Raw genomic sequence first — 21,021 nt, 5'->3', positions numbered from 1 at the left:
TGCCCTGTTGGTAGTTATTAGCAGTGAGGAATCACCCCTGCCCTGGTCCTGGGCAGCGTGTGGCAGCTCAGGGCCAAAGGCAGCAGCTGCAACCAGCCCCGAGCTGGGTACATCACCTCTGTCAGTGCTGTGGGGAGGCGGACAGGTGCCGGGCATTCCCGGGCACACGTGCTTTGCTGAAAGAGGCAGGAAAGGCTTTACCCACCCATGGGGGTGCCCCAGGCAGGCAGAAAGCTCAGAGGTTTATGGGGAGTGACATTCCTTGGGCTGTAATAGGATGCTCTGAAGGCTTCAAGGGTGTGGCCCCTGGAGGGAAGTGGGAGGCTGACATTTGTTGGGAGGTCTGCGTGTTGAGAGATGTCTCTGCTTTATAGGTGAGGAAACCAAGGTCCAAGCATGTCGAGCTCAAAGGCATGCCGCTAGAAGGGGGGCGGTCCGGGAGTCAAGTCCCAGGTCTGACTGATTCCCCAGCCCTTGCTCTTTCCAGTCTGCCCCAGGCAGAGAAGAGGGGCTGGATGCCTTGGGAGGGAGAGCAGAGTTATCAGTGGGCTGGAGACCGCAGGAAGGGCTGAGGACACAGGCTGCTTCGGAACTGCAGAAGCAGAAGTGATCCAGGGTTTAAGTGCTGACCATGTTGAGATGGGCAAGCCTCAACCACAGACTGAACCTTTCCTCTTGAAGGAGACTCCTTCCCTGACGCACGGCTCTGTTCCTGAACAGCAGAGAAGTTCCCTAATAACCAGATCCTAAACGACCCAGTGAGTTGCCTGCCTGCCTTCCATCCCCGTTCCCTCCCCACCTTTCTTCCTTCTCCAAGCACATGTCTCCAACTTGTACCGCGCTGAGTGCCAACAACACGAAAGAGCACACACTGGTGACATTCCTGCCCACGTGGAGCTCAGCCATGGCTAGGGCCCACGTTAGGGCTTCTCACCAACATCCCTGCTTCCCCCCTCCTCTTGGGCACACGGCCCCTTGAGGGTAGGCACAGACGCGTGACTTTGTCCAGTGAATTGTGTGGGAAAGATGCGTGGCACTCGCGAGTGGAAATATTCAAGGCCAGGTGTGGAATTCCCGGAGCGCTCCCTTCCCTCCCCCCAGTGATTGAGACACCCTATTGCCATGGAACATGATCGTGCAAAGGAACCCTGTGTACCACAGCGGACATTACATGCATGCGAATCTCTGTTGGTCTACGTGCTTGAGATTTGGATGTTATTTGTTATGGCAACCGAGTTAGTCTCTCCTGACTGACACAGCTACATTTTGATCTGGACTTTCTGTCTTACCCTTCTTATGGCTGCATTTTGAGCCATGCCTTCTCTTGAAGAGTCTGGCTTTCCCACTAGACTTTGAGCTCCTTGAGGACAGGGTCCATGTCTTATTCGTTGATGCCCCTGTATCCCTTGTACTTGGTTCAGGGTCAGGCAGATGTTTGAGAGAGAGTTGCCAGCCTCTGAGTTGCCAAAGGCAATGCTAACCCCCCTGCACTGACCTCAGAGGCTCAGAAAGGGTGGGCTTGTGGGCTCACACAGAGAAGGGGGTCTGTCCTTTAGCTGGTAAGTGGTGGGATCAGGATTTGAACTGGGTTGAGCCTGATCCCAAGGCCCACCCTCTCTCCATTTCAATACCCACTGACATGCCCTTGATTTGCTGAGTCTTCTCCAATGAGCGATGGTCCCTCCACTCCCACCCCACATCCCTTCTGCATGGAGACCTGCGATTGCACCTCAGGGATATTTCTGACCTTACTAGCAACAACACGGAAAACAGCTAGTATTTGTTGAGTGTTTACTGGATTCAGGCTGTGCTGTGTGCTAAGTCACCTCAGTTGTGTCGACTCTTCATTACCCAATGGACCGTAGCCCCGCCAGGCTCCTCTGTCCCTGGGATTCTCCAGGCATGAATACTGGAGTGGGTTGCCACGCCCTCCTCCAGGAGATCTTCCCAACCCAGGGACTGAACCCTCATCGCTTACATCTCCTGCATTGGCTTGTGAGTCCTTTACCACTAGCACCACCAGGTCCCAAAGTGGACACTACCTACGTGAGAAATACATATGTTAGTGGTATATGTCATTGTATTTAGTTCTCACCGCAAAATGAGACTTGGGTTCCATCCTTATGCTTGGATTGAAGAGAGGCAGCTTGGGCTCAAAGCATTCAGTTAACTGGATCCAAGTCACAGAACTCATAAGCAGCCAAGCTGAGACTTGAACCCAAGTCCAGCTCCAGACTGGAGCATCCTGGCAACTACTTCACCAGAGGGAGCTTGTGTGTGTGTGTGCGTGAGTGGGTGTGTGTCTTGTGTGTGTAAGTGTGTGTGTGAGTGTCAGAGAAAGCAAAGAACTTCCGGGGGGCCGGTGATGATACAGAAATATCTTTTCTCTCGCTGTTTATCCAAGTTTGTCACTTGTGTTTTGACAGGAAGTTGTAAGGACTTCCTGCTTTAACTCTCACAGATGCTGGCCCTGATAACTGTATTTACATACCTCCCGGGCAAGGCGAGGGCCAGAGCTGCTGACTCTGGTGGGATTTCAGGACAGGGACTGATGGATCACCTCCTCTCCTGTTATCTGCCCAGCAGCCTCCCTGGCCCTGCAGGGTGTGGACGGGGAGGGGAGGCATTCCTCTCAGCCCCCAGGAGCCCGGGGCTAAGCACTCTCCTGCGGGCGACCTCATTTGATCCAACAACAGGCTGACCCTATCAGGACGGTCATCCACATTTTACACTCAGGAGCAGAGGGGGTGCAGAGAATAGGGTGCTGTGGCCAAGAGTGTCCAGGCCAAGAACACTCAGTATCCGGCAGTGCACAGGAGAGTCACCAGCCCAGATGTCAGCAGTGCCAGCTGCAGAGACCTGGGCTCAGAAACCTCATGGAACATGCGAGCCATAGGGCCGGGGTGGAATCCACCTCACCGACGCCCATCAGGTCCTCCTCACAATGGAGGAAAGAGGGATGCGAGGCCCGCCTGGGAGGTCAGGAGCCCCCTCCTCCTCCAGCATCTTCATGTGGTTGCTCCCTCCCTGTTCACACCTGGTGCCACCTTGATCACCTCCCATCCCCCACACTGCCAGCTGACCCCTCCGCTGACAACATGTGTATTGCACCTTCGTGAGCTCCAGCATCTCTGACAACTCTTCTTTGTCCTGTTGTGTTTTCAAGCTTGATTTTGAAATCACCCCAGGTCACAGACCTCTGAGTGTCATCTGAGGCTGGACGGATGTATTTCATTCATTCAGGGAACACCCACGCTGTACTCAAGCTCTGCCAGGTGCCAGATATGCAGAAGGGGAAAAAAGTGAATCATTATGGTAGTCATGGTCTCAGCAACCACCACCACCAGCATCACTAAACTTTTCATACCATCCAGGCTTCATCTCCAGTATGAGTTTTATTGAAGGGTACCAGGGAAATGCAGAAGGGGGTGTCCAGGTGTGGCTGCATGCTTCAGGAAGTTGACCCAGAGGTGCAGGGGCCTAAGTGGAGACTTGGAAGAGGGGATGTGTGTGGGTGAGGGTGTCACAGGCAGAAAGATGAGCAAGAGGAAAGGCCTGGGGGAGGTGGGTCTAGAAAGTTCCAAAGAGCAATTCAGTAGAGACACCACTGAGGGTTGACCAGATGTCTGCATCATGCGAGTAAGCCATATAACTCAGCTCAGTTTGTAGGTGGTCTTCATCACTCAGGGCCCAGGGGTCTCCAGGATGATTAGGTAAAAAGAGAGCCAGTCAGACTGCTAGACGGTTCTCAGCTTCCCCTGCCCCAGCAAGGCTTTCCAGGGCTTTCCCCAGTGCTCATAGTTGGGCTGACTTTGGAGGCCTCTTTGAATGGCACTGAAGTTGGCTATCAGTAATAAAAGGCATGAAGTATGGATACTGGGCAGCCAACTCGAGTGCTGATAACCCAAGAATCACAGATGTTTATACAGATCTACAGGTCCACAACCCTGAAGATGCGGTACATCAGACCAAATTAATTATCCAGCAGAGGCTATTTACTGAGTTCCTGCTCTATTCTTGAGCCCACGGGCGACAAAGAGCCATGATAATGGTGAGGCCCCAGCCACCAGGACTTGAGGTTGTGTGGGAAACCTGCAAGACCAAGTCAAGGATGTAGTGGAGGGTCACCCAGCGGTGACTGCAGAAAAGGGAAGGAGTGGTGTAGAGAGGCAAGGTCAGAGCGGGCTCCGGAGGGGGTGGGTTCAGGGGGAGCCTTGAAGGATGGGGAAGGTGGGGAGGTAAGCTGATGAGTGCATTTCATTTGATGGTGGGTGCAGGTCTCTAAGATCAGTGCCTAAGGAAATGTCAGAGGAGTCTCTACATTCGGGTCAGGTCCAAACTCCCTCATTGTCTGAGGAATCGTCTCTGGCTTCCCTGCCTCTAACCACCCCCATTTCATACCCAAATTCCAGTCTCCTGTAAATTATCCCCAATCTACAGTCACATCATGGTTTTGAGCTTTTGTCTCTTTTCTCCACTCTGTTAGAGTGTTCCTCTTTTTCTCTGCAAGAGAAAGTACTCTATTGCTGCTGCTGCTGAGTCGCTTCAGTCGTGTCCGACTTTGTGCGACCCCATAGACGGCAGCCCACCAGGCTCCCCCGTCCCTGGGATTCTCCAGGCAAGAACACTGGTTGCCATTTCCTTCTCCAATGCATGAAAGTGAAAAGTGAAAGTGAAGTCACTCAGTTGTGTCTGACTCCTAGCGACCTCATGGATTGCAGCCTATCAGGCTCCTCCATCCATGGGATTTTCCAGGCAAGAGTACTGGAGTGGGTTGCCATTGCCTTCTCCAACTCTCTATTGGAGAAGCTTAAATGGCGCCTCCTCCACACAGCCTTCCTATATTCTCTATGTTCTTTCCTCTCTGCCCGCATCCCATGTCACAGCACCTACACATTAGTGGTTGCCATGACTCCCTCCCTCAATAGAGTGCCAGCAGCTTCTTGAGCTCAGGAACTGTCTAAGTGTACATTTCCTTCCATGGCTGTACAGAGCACTGGGCATGACTCATGCTCGAGGTGCATGAATTACTTGTTGTCTCTGCGGGTGACTTGAACTAGGACCTGAACACCTGCTGCAGCGAGCCGACTTGCTCACGGAGGCTGGGGTGGGTTTAGAGGCGCCCTGTCCAATCTGGGGGCCACTGGCCACATGTCCCTTTTAAGCCTGAATCATAAAGAAATAAGAATGAAACGTGGTTCCTCGGTCACACTTGGCCACAGTTCAAGTGTTCAAGAGCCACCTGGGGTGGTTCCGGAGAGCTCAGATCACAGAACTGTCCAATTGCTGCAGAAAGCTCCATCTGACCACGTGCTGGTCTAGCCTTTGTGGAGTCGAGACTGGCCTCTTCTGCCCACTCTCCTGTCCTGTTTATCCCATCTTCCTTCTCCCTAGGATGTGCTGCAGCCAGTTCTCTGGGCGGTCGTCTGTCGCTGTTTGCACAGTGCCCAGAGCCGCAGAGGAACTTGGAGAGGGGGGGTGTGCTTAGGGTGTCATCAGAGCACTCCATGGGGTGGGCTTTGTGTCTGCAGAGAGAGCCCAGCAGCTATGGGGTCAAGACACAGCTACCTGTCTAGGGAAACTCGAGGGCCAGAATACAGAGCAAGTCGGACCTCGCTCCGTGGACCACGCAGGGTTCAGAAACACCCAGCAGGCTGGAAACAGCTGTCTCTCAGCTTTTAATTGAAAATGTTTCGAATGGGCAGAATCAGGACAGGGCTGTTTGAGAATCGTCTCGGATGTATTTCTTGGGGGAGAAAAGAAAATCCTGCCTTTTCCTTTCCCATGTGGTTGTTTGGTTTGCCAATTCAGTTAAGGGCATTTATTGACCCCTAAGATCAGTCGCTTTCAAGTATTATTTTTTCTGTTTGCAGTCCCTTAGACTACAAGCTCAACTTATTTTTTAATTAATTAATTTATTTTAAATGGGAGGATAATGGCTTTACAATATCGTGTTGGTTTCTGCCGTAAGGTCAACATGAATCAGCCATAGGTGTACGCATGTCCCCTCCCTCTTGAACCGGCCCCCTCCCCATCCTACCCCTTCCGGTCATCACAGAGCTCCAGTCTGAGCTCCCTGCATCAGACAGCAAATTCCCGCTGCCCATCTGTTTTACACATAGCAATGTATATGTTTCAACACTACTCTCTCAATTCGCCCCACCGCTTACAAACCACATGGAAAGGGTCGTTGCCCAGGATGAAAGTAGGGAGGGGAGCCTGCACCCCCGCTTGTTTGGCCTTTCCTCCGGGGCCGTCGAGGAGCACAACTGCAGGGGGCACTCTCCATGTTGTGGTTCAGGCAGCGATCCCCACGGCCCCCACTCCAGTGGGGGAGTTATGCGTAACATGAAACTGCTGGTCTATGTGCCGTCCTAACTTTCGAAAACCATCACAAAATGCACGTACTCGGCAATCCTAATTAGAAGATGCATCTCTCTAATACCTCTTTTTCATCTGTAAGAGGCTTTTTTTTTTTTTTTTTAAGGAAAGTTCATCTGATCTTCTCCCCCAAGGCTGGATTAAAGGCTTTGCGGTCAGAGACTCTTCTTCCTCTGTGGACCCCGGACTCAGTTTTTCGCACATAGTAGGCGTTTATTGTTTGAGGAAGGAGGAAGGAGAGAGCAGAGAAGGAGCCCAGGAAGGGGGTGGGGAATGGAGATAGAGGGGGAGGAAGTGAAAAAAGAGAAGATGAAAATAAGGAAGGAAGGAAGAAGGCAGGGAGGGAGCTTGTGAGGTATCATGGTTAAATTTCAATTTACAGATCAAGAAACTGAGATGTAGCAGTTTTTAGCGACTTATTAAAAGTCAACAAGAGATGTCATCTCAACACTCCTGTTCCTGAAACCCCCTGATTTTCACCACTCCTCCATCCACCCTCCCGTTGAGTTGTTTTTTCTTTTTTAAATATAAAAAGCCTATTATACGTGTACTTAATTACCTCTTCTTTTACGGCTCCAGCTTCTTAATGTGTAAAACTGTAGAAAAAGCCTATCTCCCTCTGAGAAGGAATTCCTCTCCTAGGATCCTTGCTGAAATAACCCAGCCCTCCCCTTGTCTGTCAGCAGCAAATTGGAAGCCACCATAAGGGGTGAAAATTAAAAGCGCATAAGACTAACTGAGGCGTTCAGGAAACCAAGCCCCCAAGGCCCAGTCCTCTTCTCGGGGCGGCTGAACTGGATCCGCATTTCAATTCACGCGGTGTCAGGACGGAGGCGGGTGCTCTGGGCCGGCTCCATTTTTATAATGAAGCTGTATGTCTGGAATTGGGGGCGGGGGAAAAGAACCTTTGACATGGGGGAGAAATGAAGGATACCACGTGCTTGTGCCATTACCGGTGGGACTTCGGAGCGCAGGCTGAGCTGTTGTCCGTGGGTCGTGCTGTGGCCAAGATGTTAGCAATAATTAACCCCCAGCCAAATACCCCATCGCAGGGACAGTACTGCTCCGTGACTTCACCCGCCTCCGACACGCACGCGCATGCACACGCGCGCACACGCACAGAGGGACCGAGAGAAACTTTCAGAAGGCTTGTAACAGAACAAAGCACAGTTTTTACTATCGCAAAATCTTTATGGATCGCCATCCTTGAGGTGAAGTTATATCCTTTATGGTCACATTTTGGTCGTTTCCTTAAATTATTGAAGGCATTTCGTGGGGCCCGCGCTCTCGGAACAGAGCTGGAAAAGAGGCCCCCGGCCCCCGTCTGGAGGTGGGTTAATGATGGCGTGCCTTGTGCAGCGCGTCCAGGACACAGAGGTTAATAAAACCCGTAGCTCTTCTTCATGGGTACCAGGGGATGGTTAATGTTCGAGCCCGTGCAGGACCTCGGCTTAATGTTCTGCGTGAAGGATCGCGCTGCCAGACAACACCCTCCCTGGTGCCAGCCTCGCATATTAGCACACGCTGGAAGCGGGCGAGCACGTGCGGGAACCTTAGGTGCTGCGCTCTGACCCCACCGCCCCACTTGCCGAGAGCACTGGACACAGAGTCTGGAGAGTTTGCACCTGGGCCCCAACCAGCCTCGGGCCATCCAGGTGTCCCTCTGGCCCCTCCCATCCAACAAAGGGCATGAACTGCCCTCTGCCCTCCTGGGGTCTGTGCACAGGAGCAGGTATGGGGGACTGTCAGGTCATAGATCAGTTCTGGGGTGACCTTCACAAGCTTTTGGGGGGTCATGGGAAACTTGAGTCAGATCTGGGTCAACCTTACCCCCAGCGCACCCTGGGCCAGTCGCTTGACCTCACTATCTCCTTCTGCCAGAAACAAACCCTGAGATGAGGATTTGAAGGCATGTTGTTTACTTGGGAGGTAATCCCAGGATGCAACAGGGACACAAGTAACCACCATGGGCAGCTGGAGGTAATCCTACCTAGAACCTGGTGGGGCGGGGTGGGCAGCGTAGTATGCATGCCTCAGGCTCTCCTCACCCGAGTGGCAAGGGAGCTGGGGCATTGATACACCAATTTCTCATGGACCCTGCCTGCCGTTCCTCTGCACAGAGTGGGCTCCCATGATGAGGGGAAGCCTCAGGCACACAGATGCCTCTGGTGGTTGCAAGTGTGAGTGGCATGCACTGAAGTGGTCAGGCCTGGGGGGAGACGAGAGGGGAAGACCCACCTCCCTCCTCTCTAGAATGAGGCCAGCACCGCCTGCCTACTAGCACTGTCATGAGGGTTAAATGAGATAATACAAGAGCCCAGTGCTGCTACTTATGATTTACTTCGAACCTGAAGGGCGGGTATGTTTGTTGCCATTAAAGCCATAAACTAGACCTGGGTGAACTGCCCACAGTGGAAGGCTTCCTCTGGGACTTAGCTGTTTTGGTGTTTTGCAAAAGACAACTTGACTGTATGTTTGGCATCGAAGGGAGCTGATGGGGTAAACTGGGTCGGGGGGAGGTCCCTGAGATCAGAAAGCGGGGGAAAGAGTGATGTCCACGCACCGAGTTTACAGGGAGAGGAAAAGGGGCCGAGGCGGGTAAGCCAACTCATCCATCCCTGCGGGTCTGTGTGCAGTCTGTTAGTTGTCACCAAACCTGAGGTGCCGGCCACCCGTCTTTTGTCTCCTAGATCACTCGTGACACCGCTTCTGCAGTTCGGTGGGTCAGCGGGGTTTCTTCATCAGGGGGTGAAGCAATGTCCCTGCGTGTGTGCCCAGAGCCTCTTGCTTAGATGTCACTGCGAGGTGGGGAGGGAACCGAGCAGGATATTATCTCAGAATGGGCCCTTCCCGTGGGCCCCAGGATCCACGCCTTGGAGGAGCCCTCAGTGCTCAGATGATGTGGACTCACTGCTTGGACATGAATGGGGGTGCCCCCACACCGATGTGCTGGGGACCTCTGGGTCCACAGTGTCACCCTGTCTCAGAAGGGGCTCCAGAGCAGGCGGCCGGGACTCCGCATGGAACCTTCCGCCGCCGAGTGATGTCCCATGGCCCCTGGGTGGTGTGGTTTTACAGTCAGGAGGGCACCCACGGCGTCTGTAGTGTGTAGGTGCTACTCCATACGTCTGTGTGGCCTGAGGGAAGGAGGGGATGAATGAGAGCCACATGTGGGGATGCCCGGGGGGTGAGAGAAAGCAGGGCGACGCTGTTCAGCTGTTCACGGGAAACACAGGTTTGGGGATTTGCAGCTTCCCCCACCGTCTCCCCTCGGTGGTGCTAACAGCCAGGAAGCCACACTGACACCTCCTTGTGAATCTGAGATTTCCCTTTTCAGTTTCGCAAATTCGTTCCTTCCTTACTGTCATCCACAGGGGAGATGTCCCCAGTCTGACTCACAGTCAAGCATAAGTAGTGTCAGGCTGGTAAAGGGGGGAAAAAAAAATAGAGAGAGAGAGATTGCAGTGCTTCTGGTTGCAATGTGCGTCATTAACTGATCCTGTGGCACCCCGAGCTCTAAGGGGGTGATGGTCTGGGGACACCATGCACACATGGGTCCCTTCTCTGTGCTTCTTTTTAAAACAATCCAGACACTACAGAGCATTTTAAGGGCCCTCACAGTCAGACATCTTCATGATTGTTATTGCTCAGTCATGTCTGACTCTGCGACCCCATGGACTGCAGCACGCTAGGCCTCCCTGTCCATCACCAACTCCCGAAGCTTGCCCAAACTCATGTCCATTGAGTTGGTGATGCCATCCAACCACCTCATCCTCTGTCGTCCCCTTCTCCTTCTGCCTTCAGCCTTTCCCAGTATCAGGGTCTTTTCCAGTGAGTCAGTTCTTTGCATCAAGTGGCCAAAGTGTTGGAGCTTCAGGTCAGCATCAGTCCTTCCAATGAATATTCAGGGTTGATTTCCTTTAGGATTTATTGGTTTGATCTCCCTGCTGTCCAAGGGACTCTCAAGAGTCCTCTCCAACATCACATTTCGAAAGCATCAATTCTTCGATGCTCAGCCTTTTTATGGTTCAGCTCTCACATCTATAAATGACTTCTTCATGATGGGGTTTAACAAATAACGGAAACAGATCCTGGTAGAAAGGGCTTGCAGACAAGCCCAGTGTCTCTAGAAGTGCATGGGGATGTGTGGTCCTCCCTGCATGGGTGGGGCTGCATTTGTCATCACGATGCTTCTCCCTCCACGCTGCCTAAGCTCTGGAGTGTTTCAGGTGAGAAGCACCTTGGAGTGAAAACTCAGCGCTTGTCCTCTCCAGGAATAAAAGCCACAAAGAGAGATGTGCCAGGGGAAGTCTCTCGTGACAGTGGGTCTCTGACTCACCCCGGTACTTGTCATTTTGTTCAGAAATATACATCAAGTGCTTAATTCTATGCTAGGGCCTATTCTCTGTGATGTCCCCACCCCAGAGATTTCTTGTTTCATAAAGATCAAGCAAAAGATCTCCCTATGCTACGACTCCTGTGGGAACAGAGGCCAGTGGGCACCCAGTCCAGCCTGCTGGGTGGGATAGGCCTCCCTGAGGAGCAGGATTCTAGGCTAAAAGCCTGGAGCAGCCGTCGGAGCTGAGGCTGGGGACACGCGGGACCATGAAGGGTGTTCCTGGCCACGCACATGCACAGAGGTGGGGAAGCGGGAGTCTGGCTGGAGACCAGGACCCTCCAGAGTTGTGCAATGCCCTCTGGGGACTCAGAGCTTGTTTCTCAGCCCCCTTGTGCTGACATCCCAGTGAGAGCTGGTGAGTCCCACCCACTCACGCACTTAGTGAGGACATCAAGCCCCTTGCAGCTCCGGGGCCTCTTAGTTACCAGCGATGGGGGTGCTGAGTGAGACCAGGCCCTGCCTTCCGTGGTGGTGGCGGGGCCCAGCTGTACTGGGAAACCCCGCTTCTGGAGCAGATGTGTTAGAATGTCCTGGCTAGTCTCCCCGACTCTGGACAGCAGCGTCTGGAAGCATTCTCTGCAATTAATCACATTTCACCCAGGAAGAAGCTGAGTGCAGGTGAGGTCACCTGCCACATCACAGACTCAGGCCTGTTGGGGCCAAGACCTGGGCCAGGTCTGCCCACGGCCTCTGCATCTGGAAAGGGGAACAGTGGGTGGGAGAAAGGCAGCCGGCCCCAGGCCTCCTGGCGGGCCTGACTCAGACCCACTCCCAGCTGCCAGGCCCATATCCTGAGGATGTGGGTGTTCATGTCTCAGAGCTTCTCCCACGGCTGGACAGTCTTGAGTGGGGGCCCCCAGGGACACGGGAGGAAGAGGTGCCACCATCTTCCCTCAGCTCCAGGGAGCCCCCGGCCCTCCTGGCCTAGGAACCCACCCTGCCAGGCAGCCGGGCCTGTGGCCTTTCTGTCACCCCTACCCCACCCCAGGCACCTCAGCCTCTCCCCTCAGTTCGCGCGGGCTGACCTTGGCCTGTTTCTGGCCTCAGCCCGGGCGCCAGGCCTGCTCTTGGAGCCCAGCCAAGCCCCACCCGGCACTCAGCCTCTCCCCAAGTCCCGCCGGTCAGGCCGAGAGCTCACAGTTCAGTTCAGTCACTCAATCGTGTCTGACTCTTTGCAACCCCATGAACTGCAGCACGCCAGGCCTCCCTGTTCATCACCAACTCCCAGAGCTTGCTCAAATTCATGTCCATTGAGTTGGTGATGCTATCCAACCATCTCATCCTCTGTCATCCCCTTCTCCTCCCACCTTCAGTCTTCCCCAACATCAGAGTCTTTTCCAATGAGTCAGTTCTTTGCATCAGGTGGCCAAAGTATTGGAGATTCAGCATCAGTCCTTCCAATGAATATTCAGGACTGATTTCCTTTAGGATGGACTAGTTGGATCTCCTTGCAGCCTAAGGGACTCTGAAGAGTCTTCAACATCACAGTTCAAAAGCATCAATTCTTCTGAGAAAGGGTCTCTCCTTTTCCAGCTTTCCCAGGTCAGGGGCTGCCGGCTGTGGCTCACTCCCTAGCTCTCAAACACACACACCCTCACACACACATGTACACATACGCATGTACACACACTCACAGGTGTACACACACATACACCCACACATACACACCCTTACACACACGACACATATGCATGTACACACACACACGTACACACACACACACACCCTCACACACTTGTACACATACGCACATACACTCACACGTGTACATACACATACACGCTCACGCACACATGGGCTTAAACTCTGGAGCACAGCTTCTTTTCACCAGTTGTCTCTGTCCAGCTACCCTCATTGTACATTTCATCCTCACTTTTCCCCAAAAGGTTTTATGAATGGAAGCCCTGCCCCCAGAACCCCATTCTCAGTTCCGTTCAGTCCCTCAGTCGTGTCCGACTCTTTGCAACCCCATGGACTGCAGCACACTAGGCCTCCCTGTCCATCACCAACTCCGGGAGTTTACCCAAACTCATATCCATTGAGTCGGGGATGCCATCCAACCATCTCATCCTCTGTCCTCCCCTTCTCCTCCCGCTTTCAATCTTTCAAATTCTGCAGATGCATAAACTGAAGCTCAGAAGAATTAAAAAGCAGTTTTGCTCCAAGTCTCAGACAGCTAGTACCTGACTGACAGAGCCTGCCTTAAATCCAGGCTTTCTGACTCCACAGCCATGCAACCTTGTGACATCTCCCGGCCTCTTTTTCCTCATCTGTAAAATGGGAATAACAGTGACGGATGAGGGTGCGTCTTCTGTGAACATTGTGTGAGCTCACTGCTGGGGGCATCAGGGTGTGAAGTTTGCTCAGAATGGCACCTGGGCCGGGGAAACCGCTACTAAGTGGTGGACAGTGTTGGCATGTGTGGCATTGTCACGGGCCCCGGAGATAAGCCTGTCCTGCCTGGGGGTCAGGGGACACCCATGTCAGCTTCCCGGCTGCTGGCTCAGCGTCTTTTGTCCTAGACGCTATCCTGGCTGTCTCACTTTATATCCACTGATGGCTTTGTTTCCCTTCTGTTCTGGTTGGCTCTTGAATTCACATTCTGAATATTGCAAGAGATTTCTGGCCTGATCTTTATTATTTCTGGAAGGGTACATGCCAGGAGGCCAGAGTGGCAACTTGGCCTCATCACCCCAAAGCTCATCCCTGTGTTTCCCCTGGTTAATTTAGCATCTTCCACTGGACTGGCTTGTTTTGCAACAAGACTGACCCTTCAAAGTGAGGAGCTCTCTCTCCTTCAAGTAAAATATATGAAGTGCTTTGTCAGTAGAAACTGAGTTTAAACCCCAGTCCTACCACTTAGGAGCTGTGTGACTCTGGGCAACTTACTTAACCCCTCTGAAGTGCATCTCCTCTTTGAATTGGGACTGAAGGATGAGATGTGTAGAATGCCCTTCACAAGGTTTCGGAAAGAGGTCAGTGAGAGGCTGGCAAGCAGGGCCCAGCGTGCTAGGTGCTCAGTAGCCAGAGTCCAGTTGGGACTGAGTTCAACAGTGCAGCTAGTTTGGGCAGCAAGAAAGGAAGGGAAAAGCCCTTGGCTTGGAAGGATCCACTGGGGAAGAGGAGGCAGTGCACTCAGAGCTGAGGACCCAGCGCCACACTGTGTCCCAAGGGAGGCAGGCCCTTGGGAGATGGGAGCGGGTGAGGGCCACCACCCTCTGGAGCCGACCTCTCGACTTCCTGGTGAAACCAGCAGGTCTCCTCGAAGGCAGGGCCGGGCCTCCTTATCGGTGGGCTCAGAGTCCACGGCACCAGGGCCGGACGCTGCGTGAAGGAGGCTGCGAGTGTTTATCAGGCCCCTCCCTGCGGCCGGCTGGTCAGACGCCAAGACTTTGGACACGGTTGTACTTGAACGTGACTGCTCTTCCTTCTCCCAGGGGACACTCCAGCACATTTCCCAATGCTTATTCCCAGTTTTCAGAAAGGGTTGAAAGTTGACTGCTGGATTTTCACAAACACAATGGCCGGGCCCGAGATGCTTGCCGGGGTGTCAGGAGCCCTAGCCTTTCTTTCCGGCTGGGGTCTCTGTTACACCCCATTGCAGGGGCCCGAGATGCCTGCCGGGGTGTCAGGAGCCCTAGCCTTTCTTCCGGCTGGGGTCTCTGTTACACCCCATTGCAGGGGCCCGAGATGCCTGCCGGGGTGTCAGGAGCCCTAGCCTTTCTTCCGGCTGGGGTCTCTGTTACACCCCATTGCAGGGGCCCGAGATGCTTGCCGGGGTGTCAGGAGCCCTAGCCTTTCTTCCGGCTGGGGTCTCTGTTACACCCCATTGCAGGGGCCCGAGATGCCTGCCGGGGTGTCAGGAGCCCTAGCCTTTCCTCCGGCTGGGGTCTCTGTTACACCCCATTGCAGGGGCAGTCGCGCTGGACCTGTTCGCTTTGCAGCATGGTCCTGGAGAAGATCCATGCCGATGGATACTTTAACATAGGTCCCCTCTTTCATCCCTGAGGAAGCCTTCAAGGGGGTGTTATTCTACCCATTTTAGAGGTAAGAAAGCAGGGGAGCAAGTGACGCACTCCCTGGGAAAGAGCCTCCTAAGAGCGCAACCTCTACCCACGCGTGTAGCAGCTTACCTAAAAGCCCAGCCCAGTGCTGGGAGCCCAACAGTTGGCTTATTTCACTAAATCCTCCTCACATCGGGACTCTCCTGACCCCAGGGAGAGAGGTTTAACAATTGCCATCATTTACCCAGCTAGCAAAAGCTGACCTTAGGATGTGAACCATTTAGGTTGGTCTCTGACCCTCTCACCACCCCCAAACACAGAAGGGTGCTCCTTGGCCCAGGTCTCCCAACTGTGGCATCTCCAGCACTGTGGAACGAGTCATTCTTGTGGTTAGGGCTGGCAGTGCATTGTGGGTTCTCAGCAGCATCCTTGGCCTCTACACACTAGATGTCAACAGCCGACGCCCACTCCAGTTTATGAGAACCCCGAACGTCTCTGGACATTGTCAACTGCCACCCACAGGAGAACCACTGCTCTCGACCAAGGTCAGGTATTTTGATTATTAGCCATGATTACGGTATAATTGAGACTGTGTGCCATGATTACGGTATAATTGAGATTGTGGTTGTGATGAAGGAGTCGTTTTCAGTGTCCTGTCTACATGTGGGCAGGGACTGACTCACGTAACCACACATAATCCAGGGTCCGAACTAGAACCCTTTAGAGATGACAGTGGGGTGGTTAATAATGGTCTCAGAACACAGGACCATTGTGGTGGTTAATAATGGTCTCAGAACACAGGACCATTGGGGTGGTTAGTAATGGTCTCAGGACACAGGATCATTGGGGTGGTTAATAACGGTCTCAGAATACAGGACCATTGGGGTGGTTAGTAACGGTCTCAGAACACAGGACCATTGCGGTGGTTAATAATGGTCTCAGAACACAGGACCACTGGAGTGGTTAATAATGGTCTCAGAACACAGGACCATTGCAGGCAAATGGCAGCGAGTGTTTGCCCTGCTTTGGCAGCCCCATCTACCTGGTTGCTAGGTAAGGTGTCCAGATGTGTGTCTCCGTGGCTTATTGTTTTCTGTTGATGCCCTCATGCAGCGGGCTTTTCCTGGCTGTTAAGGGCTCTGAGAATCTTAGGACTGGCTCATCTCACCCTCTCCTACCCTCCAAGGGACCCTGGACAAGCACAAGCTAACAAACACAAGCTAACCAAAACCAACTTTCTCAGATTGGTCAGAAACTGGGAAATGACCCCAAGGAGTTGACCAGTTTTCTGGGGAAATGACCAGTTTTCTTTGCTCTCTGGCTAAGCTGAGCCCATGCTATTAGGGTTCTCGGAATGTTCACCTAATTTCTGGAGACCTGAGTTCCACTTGGGAACCACAGGAGGATGGCTTCCCCATCAACCCTGCGGAGCGTCCTGTAATCTGGAGAAGGTGAGCTGTGCTCCCTCCTTCCAGGGCATGTGAAGATGGTGATGGTGGTGGTGGTGGTGGTGATGGCGACTTAATGATGACTGGGCCTTTGCTGTCTGCTTGGTCTTGTCATGGGTACTTCATGGATTATTTCATTTCATCCTTACTATCACCGTGATGCTATCTTTGTCTGCATTTTATGGATATGGGACCTGAGGTTCCAGGAAGATGAGTAGCTTGAACAAGGTCATACAGTTGTACAAGAATGGAGGCAGAATTTGAGGGCAGGTCGGTGGGTTCCGAAGCCCAGGGAGTACCACTTTTCCATGGAGTGTAAATGTGATGTTGTCAGTGATCCTCTGTCTGTTGGGCACCTGTTCCAGGCACGACGCTAAGGAAGGAAGGATGAGAAAGAAGAGCATCTGTCCGTGCGCATCAGAGCCCACCGGCCAATGCAGGAGACAGACCACCCAGCAGGCAGCGTGTCTTCTCTCAGTGGGGTGCTGGGCAGGAAGGGGGAAGAGAATGCCAGGCAGGGGCGCCGGGTTGAGCAAGGCGGGTTGGAATGTTGGAGTAGCGCGGCTCAGAGTGAGGTCAGGGAGGGTCAAGTCCAAGGCTGCAGGCCCAGAAGCCTTGTGACAGCGTCGCATGCAACACGCCCACATGTGCACTCATACTCTCAGGCACACACTCGTATAAACAGACATGTTCACACACACACACTCACGAAATTCAGCTACAAGCTAATCCTATCAGACCCCTTCTAAGGCTAGGCTATCAGAGAGTTCTGACTCTGCCAGTTGGGAACATTGCCTCCGTCTTCTTTCCATTTCTCTTCTGCTCCAGGCAAAGTAATGCCCTTCCTGTTCCAAAGATGCCCCATCCCTGGGGACCAAGTGAATATGAATTACGGGGACATGATCCAGTGATGGGGCTTCCCTGGTGACTCAGTCAGCAAAGAGTATGTTATAGGAAAATTAGGGCTGCAGATACAGTTAAGGTTACTAATCACTTGACCTTGAGGTGGGGCGATTAATCTGGATTATGTGGGGGGGTCTAAGGTCATCAAAGGGTCGTTAAAAGAATAAGGGTTATTAAAAGAGCGGGGCAGGAGAATCAGAGTCCAGGAGGGAGATGTGAGGAGAGGCTGGGTTAGAGCCCTGTGCGTTGAAGATGAAGCAAGGGCCACAGCCAAGAGTGCGGGCTCCTGCAGAAGCTGGAAAAGGCCAGGAGACGGGTTCTCCCCTGGGGCCTCGGGGAGCACAGCCCTGCCCACACCTTGCTTTTAGCCCAGTGAGACTCATGTCAGACTCCGACCTCCAGAACTGAGAATAACCGTGTGGTTGTAAACCCCCGAGTTTGTGGTCATTTGCTACAGCAGTCAGGGGGACTTAGACACCTTCCTCTCAGAACCAGGCCTGTTCTTCAAGCTCTGCCAGGTGAACCATGGTCACTCACAACCTAGGCAGGTGTGCACCTCTGTTTCTCCTAAACCCTTGGGGTCCCGGGCTTCCCTGGTGGCTCAGCAGTAAAGAACCTGCCTGCCAGTGCAGGAGACATACGTTCCATCCCTGATCTGGGAAGATCTGGAGAAGGGCATGGCAACCCGCTCTAGTATTCTTGCCTGTGAAATCCCATGGACAGAAGAACCTGATGGGCTACAGTCCGTGGGGTTGTGAAGAGTCGGACATGACTGAGCAACTGGACAACAACTACAGGTCCTAAAGGAAGCCTTCCCTTTATCCGGTAAAGCCTCCATCTGGACGTGGGACCCACCCTTGGGGCCAGGGAGGCCCTAAGGAATGAGACTACCTCTTATCAGTGGTCAGAACCGCACCCTGAGAGCTCTGATATCCCAGGACCCAGAGGGGAAGGAACCAAAGAGCCTCCTGATGCAAGTGAAAGAGGAGAGTGAAAAACCTGGCTTACAGCTCAACACTCAGAAAACAAAGGTTGTGGCATCTCGTCCCATCACTTCATGGCAAATAGACGGGGAAACAATGGAAAAGGTGACAGACTCTATTGTCTTGGGCTCCAAAATCACTGCAGATGGTGACTGCAGCCATGAAATTAAAAGAGGCTTACTCCTTGGAAGAAAAGCTGTGACCAACCTAGACAGCATATTAGAAAGCAGAGACATTACTTTGCTGACAGAGGTCCATCTAGTCAAAGCTATGGTTTTTCCAGTAGTCATGTATGAATATGAGAGTTGGACTGTAAAAAAGGCTGAGTGCTGAAGAATTGATGCTTTTGAACTGTGGTGTTGGACAAGACTCTTGAGAGTCCCTTGAACAGCAAGGAGATCAAACCAGTCAATCCTAAAGGAAATCAACCCTGAATATTTATTGGAAGAACTGATGCTGAAGCTTCAATACTTTGGCCACCTGATGTGAAGAGCCGACTCACTAGAAAAGACCCTGATGCTGGGAAAGACCGAAAGCAGGAGGAGAAGGGGACGACAGAGGGTGAGATGGCTGGATGATATCACCTACTCAATGGACATGAGTTTGAGTAAGCCCCAGGAGATGGTGAAGGACAGGGAAGCCTGGCGTGCTGCAGTCCATGGGGTTGCAAAGAGCTGGACACGACTGAGCGACTGAACACCAGCAACAGAGGGGAAGGGAAGCCGCATGTCTCCACACGTGGGCCTGTCAAGCCCGTGTGCCTCGATCTCACCACCCCCACCACCACCTTTTTTGTTTTGTTTTTTAAACAAAACTGACAGCGTTATGTTAAGGCAGCTGAGTTTTTATTATTCATACAGCTTTCTAAAAAGGAACATTCTGACTTTAATTAGAGTGAAAAATATAAGCAGCGATAGCAATAGCCAAGTATCACACGGCTTCATGATTTACACCATTGATTTTGACAGGTAGATGAACACAGAGGAAGCCACGTGGCCAGCCTTCGTCAGCTTCCGACTCTCCACCCTTTGCTGGGACCCTGCCTTTCTCTCTCCGAAGGCAAGGACGCCGTGGTAGAGACTCACAGCTCGTGGCCTTGGTGTTGCGGGGGAGACAGATGGCCAAACAATTCCAGTCAAAGCAGTGATGAGTTGGGACGGTCTCCTTCATACAATAGCGTGTGTCGGGATGTTCTGTATCTTTCACCCGTTCACTCACTTCATCCTGGCAGTGTGCTTGCGTGAGATGAGAGCCTTAGTCCCATTTTACAGAGCAGTAGCCTGACTTCAGAGAGGGGGAGTGACTTGAGCCACCCACAAGCCCACAGGGTAGTGCGTATTTGGACGAGACCGGCTGGCCCCGGGAGCTACCGAGTTTGGGATGCCGACGGTGTGCGTTGCATGCCTCAGGCCAGCGATACTCACACTAAAGTCACCTAGGGAGCTCTCAAAACCCAGTGCTCAGGCCACACACCCGCCCCGACCTATTAGATCAGAACATCTCGGGGTGGGAGACAGGCATCGGTGCCTTTTAAAGATCCCCCCAGGTGGCCCCCAAAGCACAGCTGAGTTAGGCAACCACTGCTTTCTATGCATTCTCTCACCCAAACCCTCCATGCCCCTATGGAGAAATAATCCTTGCTGGCCCATTTTAAAGATAAGAGACCTGAGTCTCTGAGAGGTCAGGTCACCCCCTCACCCCACTGAGTGGGGATGTGAACCAGAACAGGCTAGAACCCTCACTAGCAGCCCCTGCACTGAAATGCCTTCCTAGTGGGAGATCATCAGTGGGTCAAAAGGGGCTTTTCCAGGAGAATGCATTGTGTCTTAGGCACGTGTAAAAATTGAATCAAGCTTTTTTCCCATCTTGCGGTTTCCAGTTCTTTGAACAACTGTGAGTGAAACTCCTCTTGCTGTGGGTATCCTCCCTTTTTCCTCTGGAATTCTAAACCCCAAACCGAATCCGCTTAAACCTGAATGTTTTCCTCAATAGCTGTAGGAACTCACATCTCCGAAGTGAGCCCAGGGGACCCGGGAGAGCTTCTGCTTCCAAGCCCCCAGGAGCGTGGCCTCCTGGTGTACCCCCAGCCTTGACCTGCGTCTCTGGCTGCCCTGTTCTGCAGGATTAACTCCCTCCGCTGGGGTAGCCTGAGTCCTCGGAGCAGTGCTCAGTAATGGCGAAACTTGGCCTCAGTGCGTTGGGCCAAATTGAATCTTGGAGACAAGAGGTTGGGGTGAAGTAGAAAAGAATGGCTTTATTGCTTTGCAAGGCATAGAGGGACACAGCAGGCTAATGACCTCAAAACTGTGTCCCAACCCCAAGGGAATTCGGTCTTACAGCAGTGGTTCAAAGGGGTGGGCTTGCTGATGAGGATCAGAGTGTGTGCAGGGCCTGCTCTGCTTTAAACCGGTCTCAGGTGGTCTTCTGATGAGTTTCTGTGGTTCTCAAGGTTATCAAACTATGACCTTCTCTCTGGAATGAAGAGTGCTTCACCACGTAGTTAACATCTTCAGTTCGCTGGGGGTTTTTCACTCTGCAGATGAGCTCGGAGATACTCTGTGTGTCCCCTTAGGTGAGCCAAGACCCTGCCCCAGGGCTGGGCTGTGGTTTCTGCATGTCTGTAAATCCCCTCCTTCTCTGATTAGCAGAGAACCTGCCCTTTGGAACTCAGGGAGCAGAAGCCTGTTCCCTACAAACAAGAGATGGGTGACATGGAACCCCACAGGGGCCTGTTGGGTTCACTTGCATCTTCCACACGTGAGAGATTTGGGTCGTTTCCCCCTTTAACTTGGAGTTGTGTAGGGACATGATAAGTATAGACTCCCAGACATCGAGCAAAAGGACCTACCCTCAGAAGGTTGAGGCCATGGCGACTGTTCAGTCTGCAGACAAGCGGGAGCGGG

General features: G+C 52.8%; 1 protein-coding gene and 1 long non-coding RNA gene across 2 annotated transcripts in view; both read left to right on the top strand.

The window, feature by feature from the left end:
• Positions 1-21,021, top strand: part of MAF (MAF bZIP transcription factor) — a 353,412-nt gene that overhangs the window by 171,502 nt on the left and 160,889 nt on the right. The window lies entirely within an intron of this gene.
• LOC132342778 (uncharacterized) lies at positions 14,547-19,261 on the top strand. Its single transcript, XR_009491264.1, has 2 exons — positions 14,547-15,837; positions 19,087-19,261. It is a non-coding gene; the product is annotated as an uncharacterized lncRNA (long non-coding RNA).

The sequence above is a fragment of the Bos taurus genome, chromosome 18 (assembly GCF_002263795.3).
Source record: "Bos taurus isolate L1 Dominette 01449 registration number 42190680 breed Hereford chromosome 18, ARS-UCD2.0, whole genome shotgun sequence".
Classification (NCBI taxonomy): domain Eukaryota; kingdom Metazoa; phylum Chordata; class Mammalia; order Artiodactyla; family Bovidae; genus Bos; species Bos taurus.
Note: the sequence above shows the minus strand (reverse complement) of the source record. Positions and strands in the feature narration are given on the sequence as shown.